A 15,924-nucleotide genomic window follows, 5' to 3' on the forward strand; every position below is an offset into this window, starting at 1 on the left:
CAGGGTTTAGCACAGTGCTTGGCAGTTATTCTACGTAGCAAATACCACAGTCATTTTCTAGCCCACATGGGGCTCACAGTCTAAGTAGCAGGGGAAACAGGTATTGTATCCCCATTTTACAGATGCGGCAACTGAAGCACAGAGAAGTGAAGTGACTTGCCCAAAGGCACACGGCAGACAAGTGGCAGAGCTGGGATTAGAACCCAGATCCTTCTGACTCCCAGCCCTGGCTCTATCCACTAGGCCACGCTGCTTCTCATGAAGTGTCTGGAGGTGTGGATGGGAAAATTCAATCTGGGGCTTGGAAGCAGAAGCCCCCTCTGCCACCGTGTCCTTAGTCCTCAGCCCTTCCCAGGGTCAACATCTCTCTGAAGATTCAAACCCCGCCCTGCAGGATTATTCCCTTCCTGAGGTGACAGAGGGCTGGGAAACCCTCTCAGGGACAGGAGCAAACATGGAAAAAGAAATCAGACCTTCTCTCTCTCTCTCTCTCTCTCTCTCTCTCTCTCTCTCTCTCTCCCTCCCTTTCTTTCTTTTTCTCTCCCTCTTTCTTTCTCTTTCTCTTCCTGTTTCTCTCTTATTCTTTGTTTTTCTCTTCCTTCTTTTTCTTTCATTTCTTTCTTTCCCCCTCTCCCCCCTCCCCGCCTTCACCAAATGAAAGGGCAAAAGCGAAAAAGGGCCAGGTCTATCCTTGTCATTCACTCATTCAATCGTATTTATTGAGCATTTACTGTGTGCAGAGCACTGTATTAAGTCCTTGGAAGACTACAGTACAATGGTAAACAGACACATTCCCTGCCCACAACAATTTTACAGTCGAGGGGTGATACTATCTAGTTGATTTGAGTCCTAAAAGCAGCCCTATCAGAACATACACGTCTAAAAAACATCCTAAATATCCGTGAGGCTCGGTCTCCTGCTTGGCTGCCCACCTGGAGCAAATTAATTGGGTAACGGCCAGCTTTCCAGCTGGAAACACTTGAGCCCATCTGGAGTGACGCAGACCCAATCAAGGTCTTGCCTTAGACATTCCATTTCCCCTCAATTCAGGCCAGGGCCCTGGCACCAGGGGATCCTGAGTGGATGTTTGGACGGCACACAGGCCTCCCCTTCCTCCCCACCCCATTTTGGCCCCCACAATGCTCCAGGCCTGTCAGGTGAGCTGCTGATTGTCACCCCCGGCTCAAATCAAACTAGCATAAACTTGAGCTAGCACCCGAGAAGCAGAACTTCGGGGGCCATTGTACTGCCAGGAATGGAGAGGTAATGTGTTCCCCCGGGGGAAAGGAGGGAGGGTACCCAGTTGGCCAAACCCTGAGGAACTCCTTCTTTGAAGGGTAAATTGTTAATTCTGGTTATCTGATGAATTGTGAAGACATGAATATGCTAAGGCTCAGGATGTTAGAAGTTAAAAAAGGTATTCATTTAGCTATTGATTTGTAAGAAATGTGTGCCTTTTAGCATTTATTCATTCAATTGTATTTATTGAGTGCTTACTGTGTGCAGAGCACTGTTCTAAGTGCTTGGAATGTACAATTTGGCAACAGATAGAGACAATACCTGCCAATAGAGACAATGTTAACTCTGGACTATGGGGTTAATGACCTGGGATTTAAATTAATCTCCCAGACTGTGAAGCTGCAATGCATACTCGATACAGTTTCTCTCCCTTCCTCCCCAGGTAATTTGTGGAAAATTTTGCTTGTTCCGCCTCCATAGGGATAAAACACTTACCTGTCAGAGACCCTATGGGGCAGCTATGACCTGTTATTGGAGTTGTTTTTTTTGAGGGGGGGTGGGGTGGTTAATGGTATTTAAGTGCTTACTATGTGGCAGGCACTTTACTAAGCGCTGTGGTTGACACAAGCTAATCAGGTTGGACACTTGCCCCTGACTTGGGCTAGATTTTTTTTAATGTTTTAAATTTAGTTATTTTATATTTGTTAAGCCCTAGGGTGGACACAAATTACTTAGGCCAGATAAAGTCCCTGGCTTACATGACCCTCACAGTCTAAGTAGGAGAGAGAACAGATATTGAATCCCCATTTTCCAGTTGAAGAAACAGGCACAGAGGAGTTAAGTGACTTGCCCAAGTCACACAGCAGTCAAGTGGTAGAGCAAGGACTAGAACCTACATCCTCTGGCTCCCAGGCCTGTGCATTTGTCCACAAGTCCGTGCTGAGTCCCAGGATTTCTTTTAATCCTGGGAGTCCGAATATCTGGCTTCAAATCATGGCTCTATCAAAATGCCTGCTAAGAGACCTTGGGCAGCTCATTTAACCTCTCTAGGCCTCAGTTTCCTCCTCTGTAAAAGTGGGAATAAAAAGCGTGGCTCGGCGGAAAGAGCATGGGCTTTGGAGTCAGAGGTCATGGGTTTGAATCCCAGCTCCGCCGCTTGTCAGCTGTGTGACTGTGGGCAAGTCACTTCACTTCTCTGTGCCTCAGTTACCTCTGGAAAATGGGGATTAAGACTGTGAGCCCCAAGTGGGACAACTTGATTCCCCTGTGTCTACCCCAGCGCTTAGAACAGTGCTCTGCACATAGTAAGCGCTTAACAAATACCAACATTTTTTTTTTTATTCCTCTTATTCCCCCACCCGCACTGAGACTGAAAGTCCCCTCCAGAGGCTAACACAGTGCTTGGCAAATAGTAAGTGGCCTAATGGATGGAACGTGGGCCTGAGAGTCAGAAGGACCTGGATGCTAATCCCGGCTCCGCTGCTTGTCTGCTGTGTGACCTTGGGCAAATAATTTCCCTTCTCTGTACCTCAGTAACCTCATCTGTAAAATGGAGATTGAGACTGTGAGCCCCATGTGGGACAGGGACTGTGTCCAACCTGGTTAGTTTGTATCTATTCCAGCATTTAACACCATGCGTGGCTCATAGGACTTAACAAATACCATTTTTTAAAAGTGCTTAAGAAATACTATTATTCTGGATGTTAAGTCTTGCCTGATGGCAGGAGGTTTGACCAAATGACCTGGTAGGGCTCTCTCTCTGTGAATTACCCTCTTTGCTTCTCCAGTTGATTTCTGGTTTTCATGCTTCTCATTCTTAGGTAGGGATTGTTTCTATCTGTTGCCAGGTTGTCCATTCCAAGCGTTTAGTACAGTGTTCTGCACGTAGTAAGCACTCAATAAATACGATTGAATAAATGAATTATTTGGACCTTTAAAAGGCTCAGTAGTTGTGAGCTCTAGGGGAGCCCAGTCCTCAGCCCAGTTTGTATTCTCTTGGCTTAGACTGTAACCAGAGATTAGCTCGCTTTAACTTCACCGCCATATGTTCTTGAAGGTGGTGAGTGTTTGAACTCATATGTGTGCAATTCAATACATTCTTTGCACTGATGACTCTGCGCTTGGTCTTTACAGAACTGCAATCCTGCAACCGTTGGTGGTGACGGAGGAAAAGAACGCAAGACAGGTAGGGGAATAGACCAAACCTTTAAGGGCAAATCATAACATCTCCGGACTAACTCAGTTTCCATTCCTGTCAACTGTTGTGTCTCCAGTATCACTGTCTTGGAAAGCTGGGTAATTTTTAAAGGACCTTTAGCCCGAACAACTTAGTGACTAGGAGGAAAGGAGCCTTCTGGGACACGAAGTACAGGAGCTGTTTGTATTTTGTTGGAAAATGGGGATTTGGGATGGAATTCTTTAGTACCATCATGCCTGCCCCAGAATGGAATGGGCTTGGGGTGCTCTGAAGAGTCCATTACCAGCCAACTTTGAGAAACTTCTGAAATGTCTCATCTCCAGATTCTCCAATCAGTGCTTTCTTTCTCTTTCTCCGGTCTAGTGCTCCCCGCTTCAGCCTCTCAGAGACCTGCTGCCGGGTTGATCGGAAGAGTGAAAAGTTCTTCTAGTGGTTTTTTTAATCTCACTTAGGCATTGCTAAAGCTGCAACCTAGTTTCCCTTACTCTTGAACTCCTATAAAGCCCAACATTTTCCCCCTTTCTTAAGGGGAAGACTGTGCCTCTCTAAGAAGCAGCATGGCCTAATGAAAAGAGCACAGGTGTCGGACTCGGACAGACCGGGTTCTAACACTAACCCTGCCCCTCATTTGCTGAATGACTCTGGGCAAGTCGCAACTTCTCTGTGCCTCAGTTTTCTTATCTGTAAAGTGGGGTTATCTGTTGTCCCTCCTACTTAGACGGTGAGCCCCATGAGGGATGGGGACTGTGTCTGACCCGATTAACTTGCATTTACCCCAGTGCTTATCACTACTCCAGGGATTGGGGAAGAGAGGCAAGGAGATGTGATCAGCCTAACCAGTGGGACAAAACTGCAGTGTGCTGGAGACAGTAGGACAGATTCTGAAGTGGCTGAGGACTGTGAGACCTATATTGCAGCCCTTTCCAGCCCCACCTTGAGCCTCTGGGGTGAGGAATAGGGATTGGGCCTAGATTTAAAATTCCCTGAGGACAGGAATTATATCTACTATTTCTATTGACACTCTCAAGTGCAGTGCTCAGCATAAAGTGTTCAATAGATACTACTGATTGGAAGTCACAAAAGGAGGACGATGACCTGCTTTTGAGAAGCAGTGTGGCCCCATGGAAAGAGCATGGACCTGGGGTGTGGAGAATCTGGGTTCTAATCCCAGGTCTGCCAATTGCCTGTTGTGTAATTTCTCAGTGCCTCAGTTGCCTCATCTGTAAAATGGGAATTAAATACCTGTTCTCCCTCCTTTTAAACTGAGTCCCAGGTAAACAGGGACCGTTGCCCATTTGACTTGCATCTATCCCAGTGCTTAGAACAGTGCTTGACACATAATAAGCACTCTAATACTATTATTGTTATTATTCAATCGTATTTATTGAGCACTTACTGTGAGCACTGTACTAAGCACTTGGAAAGTACAATTTGGCAACAGAGACAATCCCTACTTAACTCACAGTCTAGAAGAGGGGAGACAGACAACAAAACAAGTAGACAGGCATCAATAGCAACAATATAAATAAACAGAATTAGATATATACACATCATTAATACATTAGGACATGGGTGGGTCAGTCTCCTGTGATCTGTGATAAGATATTGTTGGAAGTGCTAACTTCTGGATCAAAAGTCCAGGGAAATGAGTGCCTTCATTGAGAAAAGGACAAACCCAAAGAGGGCTGATTATATCCTACCAATTAAAGCGAGGTTAATAGAACCCATTTTTCCCAAGGGGTAACCTCAATTCACCTTTTGTTGCAGGCTTTTGTCTGTTCCAGCTTGGGTAAAATGTAATTCCCTAAAGTCCCTTTCATGTTTGTCACTAAGCCCCGCCTTTCAGAGGAGTCGTGTCTGAACAAAGCCATTGGGAGCAACTGACAAAAAAAAAAAAATGAAGGCTCCATTTTACATTCTCGGCTTCGCAGAGAGATTCACAAAATCTTCAGTCCAAAATGCTTTTTTCCCAACCGTTTGGGTACTTGCCAGGTGATGTCTGATGGCAGAGGGCCCCGATAGGCCAAAGAGCAACCTGCATGGAACTCTGTATCTTTGGTTTTATGGGGGCTAGTGCTTATTTGCACAGAAGACAAATGAAACACCATCTATAACTGTAACAACAGAAAAGGAGTGGAAATGTGGAAGCCAATCAGGATCAGGGATGCTAGTCCCCAGGATCTCTTCCTCTGCCTTTCACCAACATCCTAAAATAGTCAGGAAAAGGATTTCCCATCCAATTTGTCTACACTTTCCAATCAGCATTTCCTGCTGCAGCTCCAAACAGAGGACTGGATGATCATCATTTCTCTTGGGTAATGTGGGTGGCCCTCCTTGCTGGCATTTAATCTGGTATTTCTCTCTGGAGACCTGCTTACTCAGGATAATGGGAGTGGATAAATTCAGGGAACTTGATCACAAATGGCAGTGGGTCATCGAGAATCGTTAGTACAAATAACGACTTCTCTCGAAGTTCCTTCTTTTTTAATGGTATTTGTTGAGCACTTACTGTGTGCCAGGCACTGTACTAAACAATGGGATACGTGCTAATCAAGTTGGACACGGTCCCTGTCCCACATGGAGTTCACAGTCTTAATCCCCATTTTACAGATGAGGTAACAGGTACAGAGAAGGTGTGACTTGCCCAAGGTAATGCAGCAGACAAGTGGCAGAGCCAGTATCACAACACAGGTCCTTCTGACCCCCACGCTCCTGCTGAATCCACTAGGCCACTGTTGCTGTACCTGGACAATACCCACTGTATTGTTATAGGGTGTTTATACTGCAACAAAATCCTCATGTCCTTTCCCCACAAGTTTACATCATTTTTACCTGGGTTGCCTATCTTGATTCAGAGCTTCTTGTGACGATCTGAGAGATTTGTTCTTGCTGAATGGAACCCTGGGTCTAAAACAAACGGGGAGACAGCCCCATAGGCCAATCGATGAAGAAAAGCCTACCAGACCCAACGTAAATAGAGCGGCAACAAAAGATCGATTCTGAGTCAGGAAGCAATTGACTGCTACATTGACGTGAAAGGGAGGAATAGCAGTCGATATCAGAGCCTGAGGTCATGTACTAGGTGACAGATTTGATGTGTAGAATGACTCTTTTTTTTTACCTCTGGCTTTACCCTGGAGGTGCACTGACCCCTTCCTGCGTAAGCCAGGGTTTGAAGGACTGACCATCCTTCTGGTCACCCCACATACCCTATCGTCCCTTATATCCCAGTTTAACATTATTTCCAGGCCAGAGAATAAGTTCACTATAATAGCTGACAGTGGTCCAGGATCAATCAGTCAAATTTACTGAGCACTTAATGGGTACCGAGGACTGCCCTAAACACAAACACCCACTAATGGCTCTCTCCTCTTTTTGCCTTTCCTACCCTTGATTCAGATCTTCTTGTCTACCAGAGTTGTTAGACATGTTCCCTGCCCACAAAGAGCTTAAAGTGTAAAGGCAGAGGACAGTGAATCTCCTACTGGATTCAGCTCCATCCATCCTCCCGACACTTTCCCTGGCATGCAGGGGAAGAGGGGTGGGATGGGGTGACAGTTCTCCTCAACAAATGAGGCATTTCAGCCAGGGGCTCTCCAAAGTGATAGGAAACCAAGACTGACAGCAGGGCTCACCCTGACTTTTCCTAAAAGTAAAATGGTCATGACATCCCCAGCTAGCATCTAGTTAAGCTCACCTCTTCCTCCCCACCCCACACCTTTTAATAGTTTCACTCCTCTCCCCCCACCTCATTTCTCAGAAATTCCCATGTGTCCCGAATCCACCCACTAATAATAATAACTGTGATATTTAAATTTTCTATGTGCCAAGCACTGGGGTGGATACAAGTGAACTGGGTGGGACACAGTCCCTGATCCACATGGGGCTCATAGTCTTAATTCCCATTTTGCAGATGATGGAACTGAGGCATAAAGAAGTGAATTGACTTGCTCAAAGTCACACAGCAGACAATAATAATAATAATAATAATAATGTTGGTATTTGTTAAGCGCTTACTATGTGCCGAGCACTGTTCTAAGCGCTGGGGTAGACACGGGGGAAGCAGGTTGTCCCACGTGGGGCTCACAGTCTTAATCCCCATTTTACAGATGAGGGAACTGAGGCACAGAGAAGTGAAGTGACTTGCCCACAGTCACACAGCTGACAAGTGGCAGAGCTGGGATTCGAACTCACGAGCCCTGACTCCACAGCCTGTGCTCTTTCCACTGCGCCACGAGACAAGTGGCAGAGCCAGGATTAGACCCATGTCCTCTGGGCCCGGGCCCATGTTCTATCCACTAGAACACCACAGTCTTGCCACCCAGTGAGGGGGCTGTTGGGTGGTGGAACCACAGAAGCTGGGAGGAGAATTTTAACAACCCTGATGAGAGGGAGGGAGGGAGTATTAAAAAGTGGTGGGATAGGGCAAACTGGGGAGGTGGGAGCAAGCTGGTCTTCAGCCAGAGTCACGAATGTGGGGCGATATCACAGAGACATTTCCAGTAAAAGGAAGCAAATTGCCCCTGCTGCCACTGGATTCTGGGGAAGGCATATGCCAGGCAAGTTTAGCAGGAAAGCGTATCTGGCAGGACAAGGCAAGCAGATCACCTAGGGTGAGACCACTCTGGGAGAGGGTGGGATATGTTCTCTTTCCATCTCAAAGATCCAGGCCCCAGAGAAGCCCTCAGGACCACATGGGGAAGAGTCTGGGAAATAGGATTGTGATTAGCATAGCTTAAAAACAACCAACCAAGACCCTTTTTCCTCTGACTCACTTTGGCACTCTCTGTAGCGGGTGCCTGCCATTTTGTTTGCGGGGAGGGGGTAAAAATAGTTTCCTGACGACCAACATGACCAACATCTAGAGCCTCATTTTCCTCCCAGCGCAAGGAGGAGTTGCAATTAGCGGATTTGGTTGTACACGTCAGCCAAATGCTATCCGAGTGTAGGGTCCCACTGCGTCTTTTTGGGGTGGTTCAGATTTTTTAGTTTTCCCTAAGAATTCTTGGGCACTGCTCCCAACGGCCTCAGGAATCAGATGCCAAGACCAGGGCTGGTTTGAAAATTCTTTCAGTGGCTTTGAATGTGTGGTGTAGTTTTCTGGAGCCCTCACTCAGACCCTCGTGGGTTTAAAGAAGCACCGTTACTTCCACCCCGCCTAGGTCAGGGGAAGGTAAGACTCTGCCCAAGTCACAGAGCAGTAGTAATGGGCACTATGTGTCAAGCACTGTTCTAAACCCTAGGGTAGTTATAACTTAATCAGGCCGGACACAGTCCCTGTCTCACATAGGGCTCAGAGTCAATGAAGGAGGGAAAACAATTATTGAATTTGCATTTTACAGTTGAGAAAGCTGATGCACAGAGAAGCTGTGTGACTTGCCCAAAGTCACAGCAGGCAGGTGGTGGAATGAGGATTAGAACCTAGGGCCTCTGACTTCCAGGTCCGTGCTCTTTCCACTAGGCCATGTTGCTTATTAAATGCTTACTGTGTACCGAGCACTGTACTGAGCGCTGGAGGAAAAAGAAATACACAGGTGGTGATGAGAGCTGATCCCTGAAACAAGACCAGGCTTTGTCCGCTTGGCCCTTAAAAGCTCTAACCTGCTGTCTGACTCACGCTGCCTCTGGCCTGAAAGTAATAGAGAAATGGGAACTGGCATTCAGCCAAGCTTACCAACAAAAAGAGTAAAAACTGGCAGAACAGATTTATTCCAGAATCAGGATTAGTTAATGATTTAGCACCTAGTAAGTGCTTAATCATTGCTATTATTTTGTATTTAAAAATTGCCTGCTTCCATCTTCTGCCCTGCTATCTAATATTTGAATGGTTTGGAGCTATAAACCAAAATTGTGTACAGGGGAATGAGCCAATTTAAAGTCGACCTCAGAGGCAATAAATCTGAATCCTTCTCCAAAAGCTCTACTCTTCAGGTGATGACAGTAAAGTCACTGCAAAGAGAAATTCCCAGGAAACTCCCAAATGAGTTTAGACGGGAGTTGCAGGAGGCATTTAGCATTTACTATCTTGTACGAAAGGCGGGACCAGAGGTAAAATGGTGAATTTTCCACTCCTGAGGCTGTTGCTTCTCTGAGTAGGTGGGTAAATTTCTCTCTGGTATTACAATAATTAAGCATCGCGCAACTCTAGGAAGGCAGCACAAGACCTTGCTCTGATCAAATATAACAACCTACCGGCGAAACTTAGCTCCCATAAACACGAGATTTTCTTCAACACGTTTTAGGAAGTTAAACCTTAATGTTCACTAACACCCAATAATAGTGCTCTTCTTTTTGCCTTTCCTCACCGTCATCCAAATCACCCATCTCTCCCGCTCCCCTCCTCCAGCTTCAGTTCTTCTTTCGTTTTTGTTGAGGCATGTACATTGTCTGGTTGCCATGGTGACTGGAGCTTAAGAGCTCCTACTGAGTCATCCTCTAGCACTGCCACTAAGCACAAAGAAATTCCATCCCATCTGTGAAAGGGAACCAAACTGTGTTTTCCTTATTCAAATGCTCTGTCATTCAAACATGGTCGTCTTGCCAGATTTCTGGAAATGGCACTGGTCCCCGGAACATGATGGGTGAGCTGATAGCCGAGGGGCAGAGGTGGTCTCTTCCACTGAACCTGTGCTTCAGGTCCACAGAGCAGCGATGCTCGCTGTGGTCAGGGAACACGTCTCCCGACCCTGTTGTATTGTCCTCTCCCAAGCACTTAGCACAGTGCTCCACACACATTTAATACCATCGATTGATCCGATGCTCTTTATCAAACAGGAAATTCCTTCTAAAAACCACCTTAAAGCTGAGGCAAAGCTTCTTGTTTAGTACATGTTGCTGAACCTCTCTCTGCGCCAGGCATATCGGTCAGTCAATTGTATTTATCGGCTTTTACTGTGTGCAGAGCACCGTACTAAGCACGTGGGAGCGTGCAATATAACAACTTGGGGGAAAAACAGAAATGAGCAGTTGGGTAGCCAAAGTGGCGAAAGGAAGTTTCAGGGTCCTAGTATGCCTGGATTGCAAAACAGATACTTGTGGCAAGAAATGAGGGTATGGTTCCTCTCTGGAAAGCAACCTACAGAACTTGTGGGCAAAGTCTCTGGTCTGTACCACTGGCCTCCTGAAAGCTAGCCCAGTCAGACAGACTCTGAGTAGTGGCTGAATCTCCGGGCCCTATTGTACCAAGGCCCCCTGGTGTCATTCGTCTTCATCCTCTAGACCGTAAGCTCCTTGTGTTATTTTTGTATCGTCCTCTCCCATGCCCTTAGTACCGTGCCCTGAACACAGTAAGTGCTCAAATACTATTGAATGAATTGCCCTGTAAACGGACACTATAAACCTCCCAGTGCACTCACTTTTTCGAAATCTGACTGTAAGGGTCTGTTAATCAACTCTATTTAAAAAGTATTTACTGTGCGCAGAGCACTGTACTATGGGCTTGGAAGAGTACAATAAAACAGTGTTGGAAGACACAGTCCCTGCCCACAATCTACAGTCTAGAGCCTTCTAAAATTAACTTCTACTAATCCACTAGATTTTCTAGAGGAGATGAAACTCCTCAAGTTGATTTATTTTGCAACTTATCAGTCCTTTTTTTTTTAAAAAAAAAAATGGATGGGTAGCTGCTGCTGGAAATCATTGGCTAAAATAAGATTTGGGGTCATCTGTGAATTTCAGTAATCTGTAATCTCCCTCTCCCCATTCCCAAGGTAATTAAGAGTTGACTGTAAAATCCATTATGATATTGAGCACTGGAGTAGGTGCAGGATAATGACCTAATAGAGCACAGACAAAGGAGTCAGAGGACCTGGGTTCTGATCCCACCTCAGCCCCTTGCTTGCTATGTGATTTGGGGTAAGTCACTTGACTTTGTTTCCTCATCAGTAAAATGGGACTGTGAACCCCATGTGGGACAAGGACGGTGTCCAATCTGGTTTACTTGTCTCTACTCCAGCATTTAGTACAGTGTTTGGCAGAGAATTAGTCCTGACGAAACCACTATTATTATCAATCATAGTTCCCGTTCCACAAGGGCTTTGCAGTCTGAGAGGGAGGATAGATATGGTTATCCCCACTTTGCAGATGAAGAAACTGAGGCCCAGAGAGGTTCCTAATAGCATTATTCTGTGTAGGCATTGCGCTAAGCGCTGAGGTAGATACAAAATAATCAGGTTGGACCCAGTTCATGCCCCACATGAGGCTCACCGTCTGAAGTTGGAGGAAGAACAAGTATTTGAATCCCCATTATACAACTGAGGAAACTGAGCTCCAGAGAAGTTGGGTATCTACCCTAATACTTAGAGCAATGCTTGACACATAGTGAGTGCTTAAATACCATTTTAAGAAAAACAAAACATAACAGGGCCTAATGGTATTATTTTCCACAAGATTTTTTATGGGCCCAAAATATCAGTTTTGAGAGGGGTTTGGGTAAACTCTTGGGGTAATAGACCTGATTGGGTTATTAGGGGGTATGTTAGATAGTGGGTTTCAAAGAAAACATCCTTCACACTCTCTTCCCCAACCCCAGCATTGTTTTTACGGTATTTAAGCACTTACTATGTGCCAAGAACCATGCTAAGAGCTGGGATAGATGCAAACTAATCAGGTTGGCCACAGTCCTTTCCCACAAGGGGCTCACAGTCTTAATCCCCATTTTACGGATGAGGCAACTGAGGGACAGAGAAGTGAAGTGACTTTCCCAGTGTGTCACAGCAGACAAGTGGCAGATCTGGGATTAGAACCCAGATCCTTCTGACTCCCAGGCCCGTGCTCTATCCACCAGGCCACTCTACTTCTCGTCAGCATCCTGTTCCCTCTATAGGAGAGAGGAAACTGCTCTCAATGGGTCAGTGGTCTGCCCCAGTACAACAGGGCTCATGGCGGGGACTGATGTTAGCAGAAAGGAGTGCTTCCAAACAATTGGAAGAATCCAAGAGAAAGCAGGCATTCTGGGAGATCCAGAGAGGTTGGGCTCATGTGAGAGAATGAACTTTAAAGAATCGATGATCAATCAATATTTCCATTTCTCTGTCCAGGAAGAATACATGGGCACTGATTCGAACACGGTTCCTGACCCACACGGGGCTGACAACCTGCGCGAGGCCAAAAATGAGAGAAAGCAACTGTAAAAAGTAAGTGCTCCTCATTTCCTCTGTAGCCCAATCCGTTAGCGTGTTTGGCTGTTAACCAAGAGGTTGGTAGTTCAGGCCCCCCCAGAGACGACTTTACTGAGAAGTAGCGTGGCTTAGTGGAAAGAGCCCAGGCTTGAGAGTCAGAGATGGTGGGTTCTAATTCCGGCTCTGCCGCTTGTCAGCTGTGTGACTTTGGGCAGGTCACTTGACTTCTCTGTGTCTGTTACCTCATCTGGAAAACGGGGATTGAGACTGTGAGCCCCTCATGGGACAACCCGATAACCTTGTATCTACCCTGGGGCTTAGAAGAGTGCTTGGCACATAGAACATGCTTAACAAATACCATCATTATTATTATTATTATCATTATTCCCATGCTTGCAATTGTGGGGGTCCATCCCAGAAGCTCTGCAAACCGGTCAGACAGCTCCCGTCTCAGGAACCTCAGAGCCTCCTTAGCACTAGGGTCTCTTCAGGGGGCAGAGAGAAAGTGCGGGACCCCTAATTTAAGGGCAGGAATTCTTAGAGAGCCTAGTTGTAGGGAGGGAGAAAGAGGGGGTTGTTTATCCTGGCTCATTTGAGGGCTCGGAGAGTGAGGATAATTAATTGGCAGAATTTAGTGCTTACATCTGATTTTACTGTACTCTCAATGGAGTGATTCCTACCGTCAAGGAAATTACCATCTAGTGGGGATAGGCTAGAAGGGCAGAGAAACCCGAGGAAGAAATAAGGATGTGGTTGGAGGGCATGACGTATGGGGGAGAGGAAAAAATTGCTGTTTATTTGGGGAAAGATCTTTTGGAGCGGAAGCATTAGCAATCGGACGCAAAGGGAGGTGAAAGGTGGGAAATGCTGAACGCCCCCGCCCCCAAACAAATGAATTAGTCTCTTGAGTTTTTCATTTTAAAATTGATCAAGACATAGAGTAACGAGACAGCCCCGTGGAGAACTCCAGTTGCCAAAACCTCAGAGAGAAAACTCATTTCTCTTTGTTTATTACACAGGAGTCTGAATTGAATAAACGGGTCTTATCGGCGCCCTTATCATTATATAGCAAAAGCTTAATTAAGCCGCAGCTGATATCTCGGACTCTGAAGTGATTTTGCTCTGAAATCGGTTCTCCTGACTCCGAGAAGGCGGGAGCGGGGCTATGGGGAGGGGTGGGCTGCGTGTGCTCTAGCCCCTAGAGGATTTGGGGAAGAATAAATTCTCCTGCAGTTTCTTCCAATCACTTGTCTTTGTCCTTATTGATAATAATAATAACAGTTATGGTACTAAGTGCTCACCATGTGCCAGGCACCGTACTAAGCGCTGGAGTGGATGCAAGCGAATCGGGGTTAGACACAGTCCTTGTTCCCTGTGGGGCTCATAGTCTCGAACCCCATTTTACAGATGAGATCATTGAGGCCCAGAGAGGTGAAGTGAGTTGCCCAAGGTCACACAGCAGACAAGTTGCAGAGCCAGTATTAGAACCCAAAGTCTTCTGACAGAACGTCTCCTTCATCAGAGTTCCCCCCCAATTCTAGCTAGGGGATCAGATCTGAAGTCACTTGGGATGTCAATTAATCGGGCATTTATCGAACACCTACTGGGTGCTGTACTAAGCATTTTGGGGGTGCTGGTGGGATGAAGCCTGACTTAGTGAATACAGCATGGGACTGGGAGTTGAAAGGACCTGGGTTCTAATCCCGGCTCCACCACTGATCTGCTGTGTCACCTTGGGCAAGTCACTTCATTTCTCTGTGCCTGTTACCTCATCTGTAAAATGGGGAATAAGACTGTGAGCCCCACATGAGAGAGGGACTGTGTCCGACTCGATTTGCTCGTAACCATCCCAGCACTTAGTACAGTGCTTGGCACATAGTAAGTGCTTAACAAATACCATTATTATTATTATCATTATTAAATACCATTAAAAATTAACTTTAGCCAACCCTCTTTTCAAGTAGCTCTTATTCGACTTCTCTGGCAGTCGCAGATTTCCCCAGTGTCCATCCCTAAGAAGGACCGGTTGGAGCTGCAGGTGTCACCCTCAGATTGCAGAAGTGCCTTGATCCCGTGCCTCACTACGAAGGGCCCGGGGAGGGCTCCGATTGGGGAACGGATGGAGCTTTGCTAGTCAGTTTCCACTTCTCCTTTTGGAAAAGTTGTACCAGTCTGCGGGCCACCGGGTGCTTGCCTGCTGAGCCAGCCTGGCTGGGCTGGCGGGGCCTCCCCATCTTCTTTCCTTCCCCCCTTCTTTCTTCTTCCCTGTGGCCAGATGTGGCCAGGAATAGGCTTGTTCTGAGTCCTAAGTGACAGACAAACCGGGAAAACAGGCAGTAAAGGGGAAATAGTCAGATGGAGCCCAGCCCCTGTTTCCGCTCCTCCCCAGCCCAATTCCAGGGCTGAGAGAGGAGGAGGAAACATTTCTTCTTTCTTCCTGTACCCACTTTTCTTGCCCATTTTCCTTCCCCTCCCTCTGTCCCCTCCCAAACCTCAACTCACCGGTCTTCACATGTTGGAACCTGAGCTGGGCTCTTGCCCACGTGTAGGACACTAGGGTGGACTCAGCCACTTCCAGGTCTGATGTTGGGGCTACCGACTCGCACGCCCCGCCAAGAGGCAGTGCCGGTTGCTCAGTGGTCCATGCTGAATGACCGCTATGTGAGGAGCATAACACTGTGCCTTTGGGATTGTTCCCCAGAAGCCGATGGTCCCTCCTCTGAAGAGGCTTAGAATCTAATGCACCGCCCCCCACCCGCCACGGTGATTCTCCCCTAGTCGCTATGCAGGCATATGGCATGAAAAACGGTGCCTTCACCTTGACCAGACACACAATCAGCAGGAGAAGCAGTGTAGCCTAGTGGATAGGGCACGGGCCTGGAAGTCAGAAGGACCTAGATTCTAATCCCAACTCTGCCCCTCGTCTGCTGGGGTGACCTTGGGCAAGTCACTTAACTTCTCAGTGCCCCAGTTGCTTCATCTGTAAAATGGGGATTAAGAATGTGAGCTTAATGTGGGACAGGGACTGTGATCAACCCGATTAGCCTCTATCTACCCCAGCGCTTAGAATAAGTGCCTGGCACCTAGTAAGAGCTTAACAAATACCATTTAAAAAAGAAGACAAAATGTAACAGCCCAGCTTGGAATTTCAGGGGCTTCTCCAGCAGAGTTAAAGCATCCCAGAAGTTGAGAAACGAACAGGCCCCGGTTCATTCTCCACCTCATCAGACTTCAAGGTTGGCCTTAAGCTGAATCCACGGCCTAAGCAAGGCCTGCAGAGGGGGTGGCCCGGTGCCACCTGAGGTCTCCCCCTATTCTTGCCTGTTGCCTCTTCCCACCCGCCATCAACCAACAGGCCCAGGGAACTTC

At 46.8% G+C, this 15,924-nt stretch overlaps 1 long non-coding RNA gene across 1 annotated transcript; it reads left to right on the forward strand.

Annotated features, from left to right (window-relative positions):
* The first annotated feature begins 1,141 nt into the window (after nucleotides 1-1,141).
* On the forward strand, nucleotides 1,142-12,564 carry LOC103170376. The gene is made up of 3 exons (XR_486131.3): nucleotides 1,142-1,263; nucleotides 3,373-3,424; nucleotides 12,475-12,564. It is a non-coding gene; the product is annotated as an uncharacterized LOC103170376 (long non-coding RNA).
* The last annotated feature ends 3,360 nt before the right edge of the window (nucleotides 12,565-15,924 follow it).

Source organism: Ornithorhynchus anatinus, chromosome 20, assembly GCF_004115215.2.
Source record: "Ornithorhynchus anatinus isolate Pmale09 chromosome 20, mOrnAna1.pri.v4, whole genome shotgun sequence".
Taxonomy (NCBI): domain Eukaryota; kingdom Metazoa; phylum Chordata; class Mammalia; order Monotremata; family Ornithorhynchidae; genus Ornithorhynchus; species Ornithorhynchus anatinus.